We start from the raw sequence: 13086 nt of genomic DNA on the forward strand, positions 1-13086 counted from the left end.
AGCTCACTTTGTAGACCAGGCTGGCCTCGAACTCAGAAATCTGCCTGCCTCTGCCAAGTGCTGGGATTAAAGGCATGCGCCACCTCCGCCCAGCATCACCTGACTTTCTAAGCAAAGGGTTCCACAAAGAAGCCCTTGTCTCAGCCCCCCCTGTCATCTGCTGCAACACAGCCTGGCCAGTGTACCTCTAATTCTTTCCTGGGGGTGCTGATTTATCAGGGCTGGAATTAGGAGCCATACCCCCTCTCCCATGGCTCTATGTATAGAAATGGAGAAATATGTGCCACCACCACTGTGTCCTGACCCTTGAGGTCTTTCAGAGATTGGGAGCAGGACTGAGCTCCATTTAAGGTATCAGAAGCTCAGGGAAAGAAAGAGACTTTGTCCAGGACTCTAGGGACCCCTCCGGAACAACTGCCACATGTCACTGGCTTCTAGTGACCTACGTGCTAGCCCTGACTGGGCCACAGCATCCCCATCTGAAAAGGATGTGTTGCTCTGGAATATCAGCATGGAAGAGTGACAGCAGTCTGCATATATTGGTGAGAAACTCTGATTGGCCACTGGTGACATCATAAGTTGTGGTGGCTTTGATTGGTTGGCAGGGCCTACTAGCAGGTACTTCAGAGCCAGAAAAAGAAAAAGGAAGCAGGAAGGCCAGGTGTGGCAACTGGGCTTGATGGGAGATGAGCATCAACCTACTATTTAAAAGGCCTAATCCCAGACAGGCTGAGAAAAACAAAGGCACATGCCCAAGCTCCCAGGGGCAGCTGGGTGGCACCTCAGCAGCTCACCAAACCTTAGTGTAGCAGTCCTTTCTGTAGGTTCTTCTGAGCATCAGGCTAAGATGGGAGTTTGCCAGTAAGCTCACTGTACATGAAGAGCATAGACAGCAAGAAGCACTGGTTCTCAGTCTTCACTGACTGAGACAGTTGCCAAGTCAGTTACCAAATACGCAGCTTCTCTGGATCTTTCTTAGGAGTCTGGTGCCGTGTCCTTGGAAACGTTGCATTTTTTATCAAATGCTGCAGTTGTCTGTGATTTGTTGTTCTTGGGAACCACACTTCCAGAAGTCCCAATTTACATTATAACCCTAAGCCTTAAAGGGAAGCCACCCTCTTACTCGCTGCTTCCTCTCCCCCTCCCACACCCCTTCAGGCGCTCCCTAAGGAGACTGAGCTTGCAGGTGATTCTGGCACACACAGATTTTGCCTGTATAATTCTCTATTCAGAAAGGGGAAAAAAATGCTTCATCATGACCTTGACTACTTTTCTAATCACAGTGATAAAACTGGTGCTATCCGGAGAGTATTGAGATCAGGGGCAACTTTGGAGGAGGAAAAGCACCCATCACTCCCTGCCACCCTGTCCCTGTCCTTAACTGAACAGAGAAGGGACAGAACTGTTGTGAGCCTCAGGCTTTTCATCTGAAAAGAGGGGGAGAATAAGAGCTGCCTCACTGCAAGATGAGAGTGAGGATGATGGTTACGTCAGGCCTAGGGAGGATCTGCAAAATGTGCTGCCTGCACCCCAATGCTACCCGCGCCCCCACTGGACGGGGCAGCAGACCCAACTTGTCCAGGTGCTGGCTTTCCGCTGTAAATTTCAGATGTGAACCACCATATCCAACAGGTAAGTGCTGGGGATCCAGTGCAGGATTTCATGAACATTAGGCAAGAACTCCTTCCACTGAGATAAATCCCAGCCTAATAAATATATATTTAATTAAAGTTGAACATGTTCTCCTGGCAGAGTAGTTCAAAACAAAACACCTGTAAACACTGCCTTGACGGCATCCTGCACCCCTTACATCGGCCACTAGAGGTCACCATTGACTCAGTTCTTGCCAGGGAAGCCTGGTCCAGTTGTCCAGGTGTCAGTGACAATCAAAGCTGTCTCTGGAAGGCGCTGTTATATCCTTGGCCATTACTAGTAGTGACAGAGTGTTTTGGAAGAGCTGGGAAGTGCTGGAGAACTTCTTCGGTTTTCCATGAAACCCTTGTTCATCACCGTTAGCCTAGCATTCCCCCACTTGCTAGTGCTGCTCCCTTCCCTTCCAGACTCAAGATGTCTCCAGAGACACTGAACAATCTGCTCCTAGATCCACCCAACTCTAGGCACACCCAAACATAAGACATGGTGTCTCACAGGTTTCAGACACAAGTGTCTCCAGTCAACCAAGCAGACCTCAGGTACACGGTAAAGCCCAAGACATACAGGGATGCAGGACCCCAGAATAGCCCTCCCTGCAAGGAGAGTGCCCCACTCAGCCAAGACCACACCCTTCCTTTCCATCCCACAAGAAGTTATTCAACAAAACATCTCTGATACCAGGGTAGAATCTGTTCTAACTCCTGCCTCTAAGAAGTCAAAAGTTGAGTGACTGGTAAAGAAATATTTAAGCCAGGCAGTGGTGGCACACGCCTTTAATCCCAGCACTTGGGAGGCAGAGGCAGGCAGATTTCTGAGTTTGAGGCCAGCCTGGTCTACAGGATGAGTTCCAGGACAGCCAGGGCTTCACAGAAAAACCCTGTCTTGAAAAAAATATATATATAAAACCTCCAGCACAGAATGGGAATAGCGATGCCTGAGTGGGAGCACTGGAGTCGGTGTTTGAAGCAGGAATAGGAGCTCACTGAGCCAAGATATAAGCACATAAGAACAGCCCACGGCAAGTCACTGAGGCATTGCCAAGGGACCGTTGAGTGTAAAACACTCGGGACACTGGTGCTCAAGGCAGACCTTCTGGCCAAGGCCATATCACTATCAGTGAACTAGGACTAGGAGCTGGGATTGGGTCCTGGGTCCTCTCTACCCCCAACCGTGACCTCTGCCTGGAGGAGGGTGACCTGGGACCTGAGGCTTACCTGTTAGGGTTTCTGTAGGGGTTGAAGGAAGGTCTGAGGAATGAGGGGTGTGCAAAGAAGACTTTGATGGTAGCAGAGCCCATGCTCTCCAGCCCCCTGGTAGAGAGTCATGTCAGGGAGCAAGCAGAGCACACTGGGCTGATGGCTGAAGGTTCCAGACCCAGAACATCACAGCCTTCTCATCTAGGATCACTATGGCGACGAGAGCATCACAGAGGACCTGACCTTTGCCAGGCAGGTAGGAGAGACCAGACTTGGCAGAGGGCAGTAGGCAGTAGGCCCTGCATTGGGCCTGGCAGACCTGGCTGCTGTCTCCAGGTTCTGCACAGGGTGCCTGCTAGCCCACTCTCCTCCTCTGGGCCAATCACAGAATAAACACAGAAGAAACCAAGAGGTGGATTAACACAGCTGGACAGGGAGGCAGAGGACATATAGTGCCACTCCAGGGACAGGAAGGAAGACAGTCAATACCTTTTTCCTGACACCAGGCAGATCTCATTGCTAAAGCTCTAGGAGACTGACATAATAACCTCTGACCCTTTCAGAGGGACAGCAGGGACAAGGTGAGGGAGGGAAAGGCTGGGAGACAAGTCCTGGCACCATCAAGCCATATCCCACAAGTACCAATGAAATAATACAGAACAGACCAGAACCAACCCAGAAAGAGGCACATGGTGAGAATTCAGCACAACCTGGGGGAAAGCTAGGATTTCTAGTCGTGTGGTGCTTCATGGACTCTACCCTGCAGATGCCAGCCAGGTGAGGACCTGAAGTACCCTTACCTTTTCACCAAATCCTCACCTGTTCAGACAGTGAATTTCTTTGTTCTTTGTATGTATGTCTGTGTGTGTGTGTGTGTGTGTGTGTGTGTGTGTGTATGTATGTATTTAGTTTTTGGTTTTATGTGTATGGGTGTTTATAACATATGCATGCCTGGTACCTGATGCAGCCAGAAGAGGGCACAGGATCCCTTGAGACTTGAGTTACAGATGGTTGTGAGCCAACATGTAGGTGCTGGAGATCAAAGTCAGGTCCTCTGGAAGAAGGACCATTGCTCTTAACTGGTGAGCCACATCTCCAGTCTCATGACTAAATTCTTGATGCAGATAGCTACTACACAGTCTGAGTTTCTTAGGGGATATCAAGGAGCAAAAGCTTTTTTCTCTGTGGGCTCTTCAGCTTCAGTGAAGTGCTTTACCTGTCTATCTCCTCTTAGAACACGGACTCTTAGCCAGGCGGTGGTGGCGCACGCCTTTAATCCCAGCACTTGGGAGGCAGAGGCAGGCAGATTTCTGAGTTCGAGGCCAGCCTGGTCTACAGAGTGAGTTCCAGGACAGCCAGGGCTACACAGAGAAACCCTGTCTCTAAAAACAAAACAAACAAACAAACAAACAAAAAACCAAAAAAAACCAAAACAACAACAACAAAAAAAACAAAAACAAAAAAAACATGGACACTGAGGCCCCTTAGCACACATGCACACTATATAAAAGATTGTTAGAGATGCAAGGATTTATTGTGTGTGTGTGTGCTTGAGTACCACAGTACACATGTGGAGGTCAGAGGACAACTTTCAGGAGCTGGTTCTCTCCCTCTAGCTTGTGGGTCTCACAATCAAACTAAGCCTTGACTGCAACCACTCTTACCTGCATTTGAGTCAGGTGTCCAACCTGAGTTGAGGGGTTGGCTTCAGGTGATGATGAGAGTGAGAAATTCATTACTGTTTCCAGTTCAAAAGCACTGTATTCTTATGTTTGTTTGCTTTTTACACAGGCCTTGAACTTGATGTGTATCTGAAGATGACCTTGAACCCCTAATTGTCCTACCCTCATTTCCCAAGTGTCAAGATTTTAGGCCCAATTTATGCAGTGCTGGGGATTGAACCAAGGTCTCTTGCATGCTAGTCAACCACTCCACCAACTGAGCTATACCCAGACCTCTTTATACTTAGTTGAGAATGTTCTTGGACACATAAAACTTTTTAATTTTCATGAATTTTGATGTGGCTGAATCTATCCTGAGAATTTTATGATTTTAGCTGATATCCTTAAGATCTTATATATTTCGGGTTCCTTTTTGTGGAGGGTGTGAGGTAAAGGTCCAAGGCCACTGCCACGTCTGAGTATCCAGCTGTCCATGCACTCTTTGCTGGAAAGGATTGTTTCCGTCATTGAATGGGTTTGGCACCATCGTTAAAGATCAATCTGTGGCGATGTATCTATTTCTGGAGTCTCTGTTCAATTCCATTGATCTCTGTGTCTATCCTGAGGCCAATACTACATTTGTTTTGATTTTTTTTCTTTTTTCTTTTATGTGTGCATGTATGTGTAATGCGTATACAAGTATATATGTGTGCATGCATATTGAAGCCCTAGGTCGATGTCAGTGTCTTCCTCAAGGGCTCACTACTTCATTTCCTGAGGCAAGATCTCTTGCTGAACTCAGAACTTGACAGTTCTGCCTAGTCTAGCTCAGCCAGCTTGCCTCATGGATCCCTGTCTCTGCCACCCAAGTGCTAGAATGACAGGCATGTACCAGCCCTGGTTTATACAGTGGCAGGCAGTGGGTAGGCATACTGTTCTGGAATCAGAAAGTGCAAGTTAGGCCCAGTGGGTAGGATGACCTCAATTCAATCTTTAGAGTCCACAAGTGAAAGGAGAGAAGTTACTTCCACAATTTGTCCTCTGATGTCCACCCATGCTTCATGGTACATTCGCACCAATCTCCGCCCTCCCCTATCTCCCTCCCCACCCTATGCACATGCACACGCACGTACACAAGCAAATAAGCAAATGTAAAACAGAAGCATGTGTTTTCAGACTTCGGTTATTTAGGCTGTGGTTTTGGTTCATTTCAGATGCTGTGCTGAAACATCTGACAAAATCCCTTCTGGGGAGGAGGGCCTTGTCTGACTTAGGATTCCAGGTCACAGTTTGACCTGGAATGAAACCCATCATTTCAGGGAAGTCAAGGCAGTCAGAACTTGAAGCAGCCAGTCATATCCACAGTCAGGAGCAAAGAGAAATGGATGATCCGTGGCAACTGCTCCACTCTTCCTCAGCTCTTATGCGGTCCAGATTCCAAACCCAGGAAATAGCATCTCCCATTTTCAGCCTGGGTCTTCCCACATCAATTAATATAACCAAGAGAACCCCAAGACATGGCCACAGGTCAACCTGACTGTCTTTCCAAGTGATTCAAGACTGTCAGGTTGGCAATTATAGTAAACCATTGTAAGGTGCCTTGATGTTCCTTATGAATTTTTAGGACTTCCTTGCCACTTCTGAAGAATGACGGTTGAAATCATGACAGGCTGGTTTTGATTCTGTAGGACACTCTATCGTGCGAATCTTATCGTTCTTCCTGGCTGTGAACATGGACTATCTGTTCAATACTTTAGCTTTCTTTTAATTTCATTCAACAATAATTTGTAGTTTTTAGTGTGCAAGGTTTTCATTTGCTTGCTTGTTTGCTATTGTTGTTGTTTGTGTTAACAAAGTCTCTCTACATAGTCCTGGCTATCTCTGGAACTAGTTAGATCGAGCTGGCCTCAAACCCAGAGATCTGCCTGCCTTTGCCTCCCAAGTGCTGGTTATTAAAGGCCTGTACCTCCATCCTACCCAATACAGTGTACAAGTCTTATATATACCATTTTTGGTTAAAAGTCTGTTCTCTCTCCCTTCCCTCCCCCCCAAATAGTGCTACAACTAGAACTGGTTTTTTTTTTCCCCCCTTGGTTTTTCAAGACAGGGTTTCTCTGTGTAGCCCTGGTTGTCCTAGAACTCACTCTGTAGACCAGGCTGGCCTTGAACTCAGAAATCCACCTGCCTCTGCCTCCCAAGTGCTGGGATTAAAGGCGTGCACCACCACTGCCTGGCTAGAACTGTTTTCATTGACTTCACCTTTGGAGTCTTGCTAGAAGATGGAAAGTAAGTGTTCTGTAACCATCCTTGTTTGTCGGTGTCATGTTTTTGGTGTACTAGGTCTTGTGCACACTAGCCAAACTAGGTTCTACTTTGCTGTATCACAAACCCTTGGTATCATGAGACAAAGTATGTAGGCCAGGCTGGACTTGAACTTGCGATCCTCTTCCCTTGTGCCACCACTTAAAGCAACAACTGATTTTTTTTCTTCTTTTGCTTTTCCTCCTCCCCTGCCCCCCATTGAAACAGGTTTCTTTGTGTAGTTCAGGCTGGCCTCAAACTCAGAGATCCACCTGCCTCTGCCTCCCAAGTGCTGGGATTAAAGGTGTGCAAGGACTGATTTTTTGTTTGTTTGTTTGCAATCGCTATACTCCCTCTGGCAGCTGCTACTGATCCAAAGAACCTCCAATTTACCATCTCCAAGGAGTAATTTCCAGTTTTAGGTAGGATTCAGACAGGTCAACTGCCTAGTGGTATGGTGGGAACAGACTCAGGGATGCAATTGCTTCCCAGTTTGCTTGGAACCAGTGCTCCACACTGAGGCCTTCACTGCCAATGCTCTACACTGAGACCTTCGCTGCCAATGCAGAGGTCTGCTGCTGCCAAGTCCCAACAGTCTGCTTCCCGGTGCTATCTGTTAGTCTGTTGATGCTCATCCCCTGATGGGGAGATTTATCTAGCTGCTCCTTGCAGCTCTTACAGTTCTTGCTTTAAATATTTTATTAGGTATCTATTAATTTAGAACTCTATTATTTATCCAATGAACTTAACTTCTATTTTTAAAATTCTTACGTGTATTTGGCATATAACATGTATCATGCATATAATGAATTTCAGTGAGTTTCACCTCATTCGCCTCTTTCATGCCCCTCCTTCTTCTTCTCAGCAAGTTGCTATGCTACTTCCATGTCTTCTTTTTTATGTGTGGCCCACTGTGTATAGTTAGGGTTGCTTGCATGAACACTGGTGGGAGGCTACTTACTGGGGTAAGAGCAACTTATCAGTGCCTACACTACTGAAGAAAGTTACTCCCATCTCCCCCAGCAACTATCAGCTGCCAGTAGCCCATCAGGGACAGGTGGGAGCTCACAAGCACTTCCACCATCCTGGATGAAATGTTGAAAGGCCCACTCTCGGGTAGCTTATCGGTACAAAAACTGTGTCATGTCCAGAAGACAAAGGTTCGCAGCACTCCTCCCTAGCTCCCCCTGGCTCTTTCATTTGGATGCACCTTCCAGAGATTCAATTCTCTCTCTCTCTCTCTCTCTCTCTCTCTCTTTCTCTCTCTCTCTCTCTCTCTTTCTCTCTCTCTCTCTTTCTCTCTCTCTCTCTCACTGGGTCTATTTTGTTTTTTTAACCCCTTATTTTGAAAACATATTCATTTGGCCATTGAAGTTTTTTTTTTTTTTCTGTTCTCCTTAATGATCTCATGCGGCTTATTAGCCTTGCACTTCCTGCTTTGCATAAAGGAGTCTAGTATCTGGAGCCTTAAGACAGCCAAATCTGTCTGTAGGTTACTTCTGCTGAATCTCACGTATTGGAACTAGCATCATTTTTATGCTGGTGATCTCTGATTGACAGCTCTTTAGTCAATGTTGACTAGTGGGAGTCCTGCAGGAATAGATTCAGATATTTCCGTCCATAGATTCACACACAGTTCTGTCAAAGGATGTCACCAACATGGAATATTTTGGCTCTCCTAGGTTCATGTAGTTGCTCCACAGTCAGCCCCCACCCTCCCCACTGGTCCTCCTCCTCCTTTGTCCTTCATCTCCTTTGGAAGGAAAGAAATCTTGACAGCCAACAAGGCCTCAAAGAATCATGGCGTCTCTCTGGGATTTGTTTGTACAGAGTCACATTACCTTGCCCAAGCTGCTCTTCAATGCTGGGCTTAAGTCATCCTCCTGTCTCACTCAGGTAGCTGGAGTCACAGATGAGCCCTACCATGCCTGGCTTAGGGTATTCATTTTCAGTAACAGAAGGGTTCCTCATTGCTTCAAGTCCAGCACATCGTGAGGAGCATAAATGCTCCAGTGCATTCCACCTAGGAGTCTTCCTGGATTTTGAGTCAGTATTTCATGAAGGCCAGCCTGACCTTAGACTCACTATGTAGCCAAAGCTGATCTTGAAGAACTCCTGATCTTCCTGCCGCTACCTCCCAAGTGCTGGGATCGCAGGATTATATCACCATGCTTGGCCCTTAGAGCCACCCCTTTGACATGGAAATCCAGTCATGTCACCCATCTGCTTAAACGTATGGATGACTTCCCTTGTCCTTAAGTGCAAACTCTAAACTCAGGATACAAAGCTTCCTGCCCCACCTCCCATGATCTGGTCCCTAAGTCTCACATTAGCCCATATCTTCCAATGATTCCCTTCCCTCTCCTAACCCAGGAGATCCTCTTGCCCAGGATCATAGGTCCAGGCTAGGAGTTGCTGGGTGAGTTTCCAGAGTATCCCATACTTCCCTTATTTGAGTACTTTTCACTCAGGGTCAGAATCAGCTGTCTGAATCTCATCCCTTATACATCACCACCTCCCAAGTTGAACTTCATGAATAGAGAGATAAGGCCTTGATCACTGACGTACCATCCCCATACATCAAGCAGAATTAAATGACCGAATGGGCATCTGCTGTGCTCCCACTGTTTCCTTGTTAATTCCTGTGAATTCTTGATATGTTAAAGATGTGGCCCCTTTGGCATTGGCTGAGCATGTTGTTCTAGCTTATTCGCCTTATAATTTTGGTCCTGGATGATGAGGGTGAGGGAGAGGGCTTGGAAAAGTTTTCAGTGTTGATATAAATAGATCAGTTGATTATCTTCTGCTTTATCCTGGCCAATGCTTCAAGATTGACCAAGTCTCCCTCACTGGAGAATCAGTGAGGACTTTCTGCTGCCAGCCCCATGCTACTCTCTTGCTAATGGAATGAATGAATGAGTGAATAAGTGGATGGATGAATGAATGAAACAAATGTTAACAGTGCTCCTAAGAGCATTTAGAATGAACTCCACATTCTTCAGCTTGGCCTCTGAGGCTCCAAACCTTACACTCTCTTCCCAGACTTTTCTGGATGGTCCCCCATTCATCCCCAAGTTCCAGTCGAGTTGAAGGATCTGCCTCTCTCTGGATGTGTCTGTTTTGGCCACTCCCAAACCTGCTGGTCCCTCTATCTGAAATGCCCCATTTCTACTTTAACTATTGCATATTCCTCAAGTTCCACCGTTTCCAAAAAGCCTCATTTTCAGCGCTCAGGAGTTGGAGACAGGACTGTTGCCATGAGGTTGAGGCCAGCCAGGTTGCTTAGTAAGACCCTGTTTCAGAAAAACAAGAAATTTGGGTAGATGAGATGGCTTAGTGGGTTAAGGTTGCTTGCTAATAAGCCTGAAAACCTGAGTTCAATCCCTGGGACACACAGGTGGAAGGGGAGAACTGACTTTTGAAAGTAGTTCTCTGACATATATGCAGTGGCCTATGCATGTCCCCTCCAAACTTAAATAAATAAATGTGAGAACAAAACAAAAAGACAGGGCTTGGGATGTAGCTCAGTTGGTAGAGGGCTCACCCAACATACATGAAGCCCTAAATTAAATTCTCAGCACACACAAACTGGATTTTGTGGCACGTGCCTGCTGCAATCCCAATACTGCAGGAATTCAAGGTCATCCTCAGCTACCTAGCTAGTTGGAGGCTAGCTTAGGCTACGTAAGACTTTTCGCAAAAGCATACAAACATCACCGATCCCTTTTTCTGGAAAGGTGAACAGTGGAGAGATGAGAAAGTGAGATTGGAAGTCATACCCAAGTGTCTCCATTTGTTATTAGCTATTGGCCATATCCTTTAGCCTCCTGCTGTCTTCTTCCCAACCTCTTTCTCCTATAAAAGATGAAACCTAGGTCTGATGCTTGCTAGGCAGGTGCTGTGCCACAGAGCTATGCCCCTAGATCCCAGTTCCCCTCTTTAAGATAAGGACCTTAGTCAGGCAGTGGTGGAATATGCCTTTAATCCAAGCATTCAGGAGGCAGAGGCAAGTGGATCTCTGTGAGTTTGAGGCCAGTCTAGTCCATAGAGTGAGTTCTAGGATAGCTAGGGGTACACAGAGAAACCCTGTCTTGAAAAACAAAAACAAAATGAAATAAAATAAAACAGGAACAGAAAGCAACAAGGACCATATTAAATGGGTGTGACATCTTATGTTAGCAGGTCAGTGCTAACCCCCACATTCCTTCATATGGAGTCTTCCACTCCAGTCATATTTTCTCATAGTTGTGTTGGTCCTTGAAGGTCTGAATAGCTCTCAAACTCATCAAATGGCTGAGCTTTCCCGCTGGGCAGATTCAAGTGACCAAACAGGTTTCCTTGCTCTGAACTAGCCCAGGCCCCAGGGGCACCTGGATGCATTTTCACACATCTATTTGGTGTGTGATAATAATTCCCTTCTTCCTCTCCCCCTGCCTGAGCTACAGTGGCTTCCTCAGTCTCTCAAATTAAATCTCCAACGAGGTCCACCAACACCCAATGCCCAGAGACATCAGCAACCCCAATACAATGAGGAATTAGATAAGCAGTTCTCAGTCTATGGGTTGAGACCCCACAGAGGTCAAATATCAGATATCCTGCATATCAGATATTTACATTATGACTCATTACAGTAGCAAAATTATAGTTATAAAGTAGCAATAAAATAATTTTATGGTGGGGGGGGCACCACACCACGAGGAGCTGTATTAAAGAGTCACATCATTAGGAACTTTGAGAACTACTGAGTTAAGGAAAGATAACCCTACTCCATTTTAACATGGGTAAACTGAGTCTCAAACTAGCATTGCTATAGTTGGGTCTGGAGCTTCTATGTTTTCGATGCCAGAGAAAAGGATTTTCCCATGAGGTCCTAAGGGTGGGGAGTCCTAGGGAGGGGACAAAGTCTGAACACAGTAGTTGGGAGGGAGTGCCCTGACTCTCCGAGCCTCTCCCTTGGTCTATGGAGCAGCTGATGGCACACTCTCGGTCTATGGAGCAGCTGATGGCACACTCTCAGAGGCCATTCTGGCACACGGCTGTTTTGTGACCTTATACAGATCCCCATATACCAGAGGCCATCTCGCCTGAGTGTTTTGAGGAAGAGCAAAGATGATATGTGACTCCGAGGCTGAGGGTAAGGGCTCCCTGGACCACAAGAAGTGCGGGTTTAGCATCCAGAGGTCTGGTTTAGTTTTAGGTCTAAGTCAGCATGCGGTGTCCATTTAGACAAACACACCTGCCCCTACATCCCAACTGTCCTAGCAATAAAATGGAGTCTGTGGGATGGAAAGATCTATGCTAGCATGATCTTCACATTCTTAGAATTCTCCAAGAGCTGTTCCTCACCCAGCCCTGCCTGAGCCCAGACTGTCCCCAGGGTCTGACTTCATCACTGGCCTGACCAAGTCTTTGACACCACACAGCTGCCCCGACCAGCCATCCGGCCTTTCTGTAGAATACTGGACAGACTTCAGAGCCACGTGGAACAGGGGCTGCAGGCAGTCATCTCCATCAGACCCCGGGGACACAGGGAGTGGGGTGTCCAGGCCCGTGTTTGAACGCCCCAGTCTCTTCCCTCTCCCTCCCTGGAGCCAGCATCCTTTCCTCCCTCCCTGGTGAAATCTGAGCTCAGGGATCCAGGGAGAATTCTGGCAGCAGAACATTCCATCCAGTTGTCCAAACACTGCACAGCTGGCGGAGGGAGGGGCAGCCAGAGGAGCGGGTCAGGAGCCCAGAGGTTGTTTTCATGGAAATGAGGGAGACCTTGCTGGGGGAGTAGGGGCAGCTGGTGGGTTTAAACCCTGGTTGCCTAGAAAGGATCATAGGACAAGAAAGACAATGCTGTCCCCTCTGTTCACGTTGTCTGGAGCCTGCTTGCCCAAGGTCATCCTGTGGAACGCCTGCAAAAGTAGATTCATCTACCTCAGAGCCTGCCCAGCCAGGTCTGGGCAGCTACCTCTCGCCTTGGGAGTCTCCTCCTCGTGACCAGACTCCAGGCTCAACCTCAAGCAATAGGGGGAGGGCAGGCAGGGATGAGTATGAATAGAATAGTAAGCCCCAAGAGAGACGCTAGACAACAGTTCTGTTGCCAGCTGGCCCATTCCCAACTGTCTCCCAGTGCCCTCGTCTGTGACCCTGAATAACTCTTCAAGCCTCAGTTTCCTGATTTGCAAGAGGGGACGGTTGACCTCTTATTAAGTGGCAAAAGCCTTCACAGATCCTCCCTTCTAAGCAGATGCCCAGAGAGTAGCTCTTTTTTTTTTTTTTTTTTTTTT

At 47.1% G+C, this 13086-nt stretch overlaps 2 protein-coding genes across 3 annotated transcripts in view; one reads left to right on the top strand and one right to left on the bottom strand.

The window, feature by feature from the left end:
• Best1 (bestrophin 1) overlaps window positions 1-3051 on the bottom strand; it is a 16216-nt gene extending 13165 nt beyond the window's left edge. Inside the window, exon 1 of one of the 2 annotated variants that reach the window (XM_031389642.1) lies at window positions 2868-3051. The gene's annotated coding sequence lies outside the window, so the exon portion shown is untranslated. The remainder of the gene's footprint in view (window positions 1-2867) is intronic. The other variant, XM_031389643.1, reaches the window with a different exon arrangement.
• A 28-nt stretch (window positions 3052-3079) lies between these two features.
• Rab3il1 (RAB3A interacting protein like 1) overlaps window positions 3080-13086 on the top strand; it is a 31503-nt gene continuing 21496 nt past the window's right edge. The window contains exons 1-2 of the mRNA XM_031389647.1: window positions 3080-3626; window positions 11869-11945. The gene's annotated coding sequence lies outside the window, so the exon portion shown is untranslated. The remainder of the gene's footprint in view (window positions 3627-11868; window positions 11946-13086) is intronic.

This window comes from Mastomys coucha, unplaced genomic scaffold (genome assembly GCF_008632895.1).
Source record: "Mastomys coucha isolate ucsf_1 unplaced genomic scaffold, UCSF_Mcou_1 pScaffold21, whole genome shotgun sequence".
In the NCBI taxonomy this organism is placed as follows: domain Eukaryota; kingdom Metazoa; phylum Chordata; class Mammalia; order Rodentia; family Muridae; genus Mastomys; species Mastomys coucha.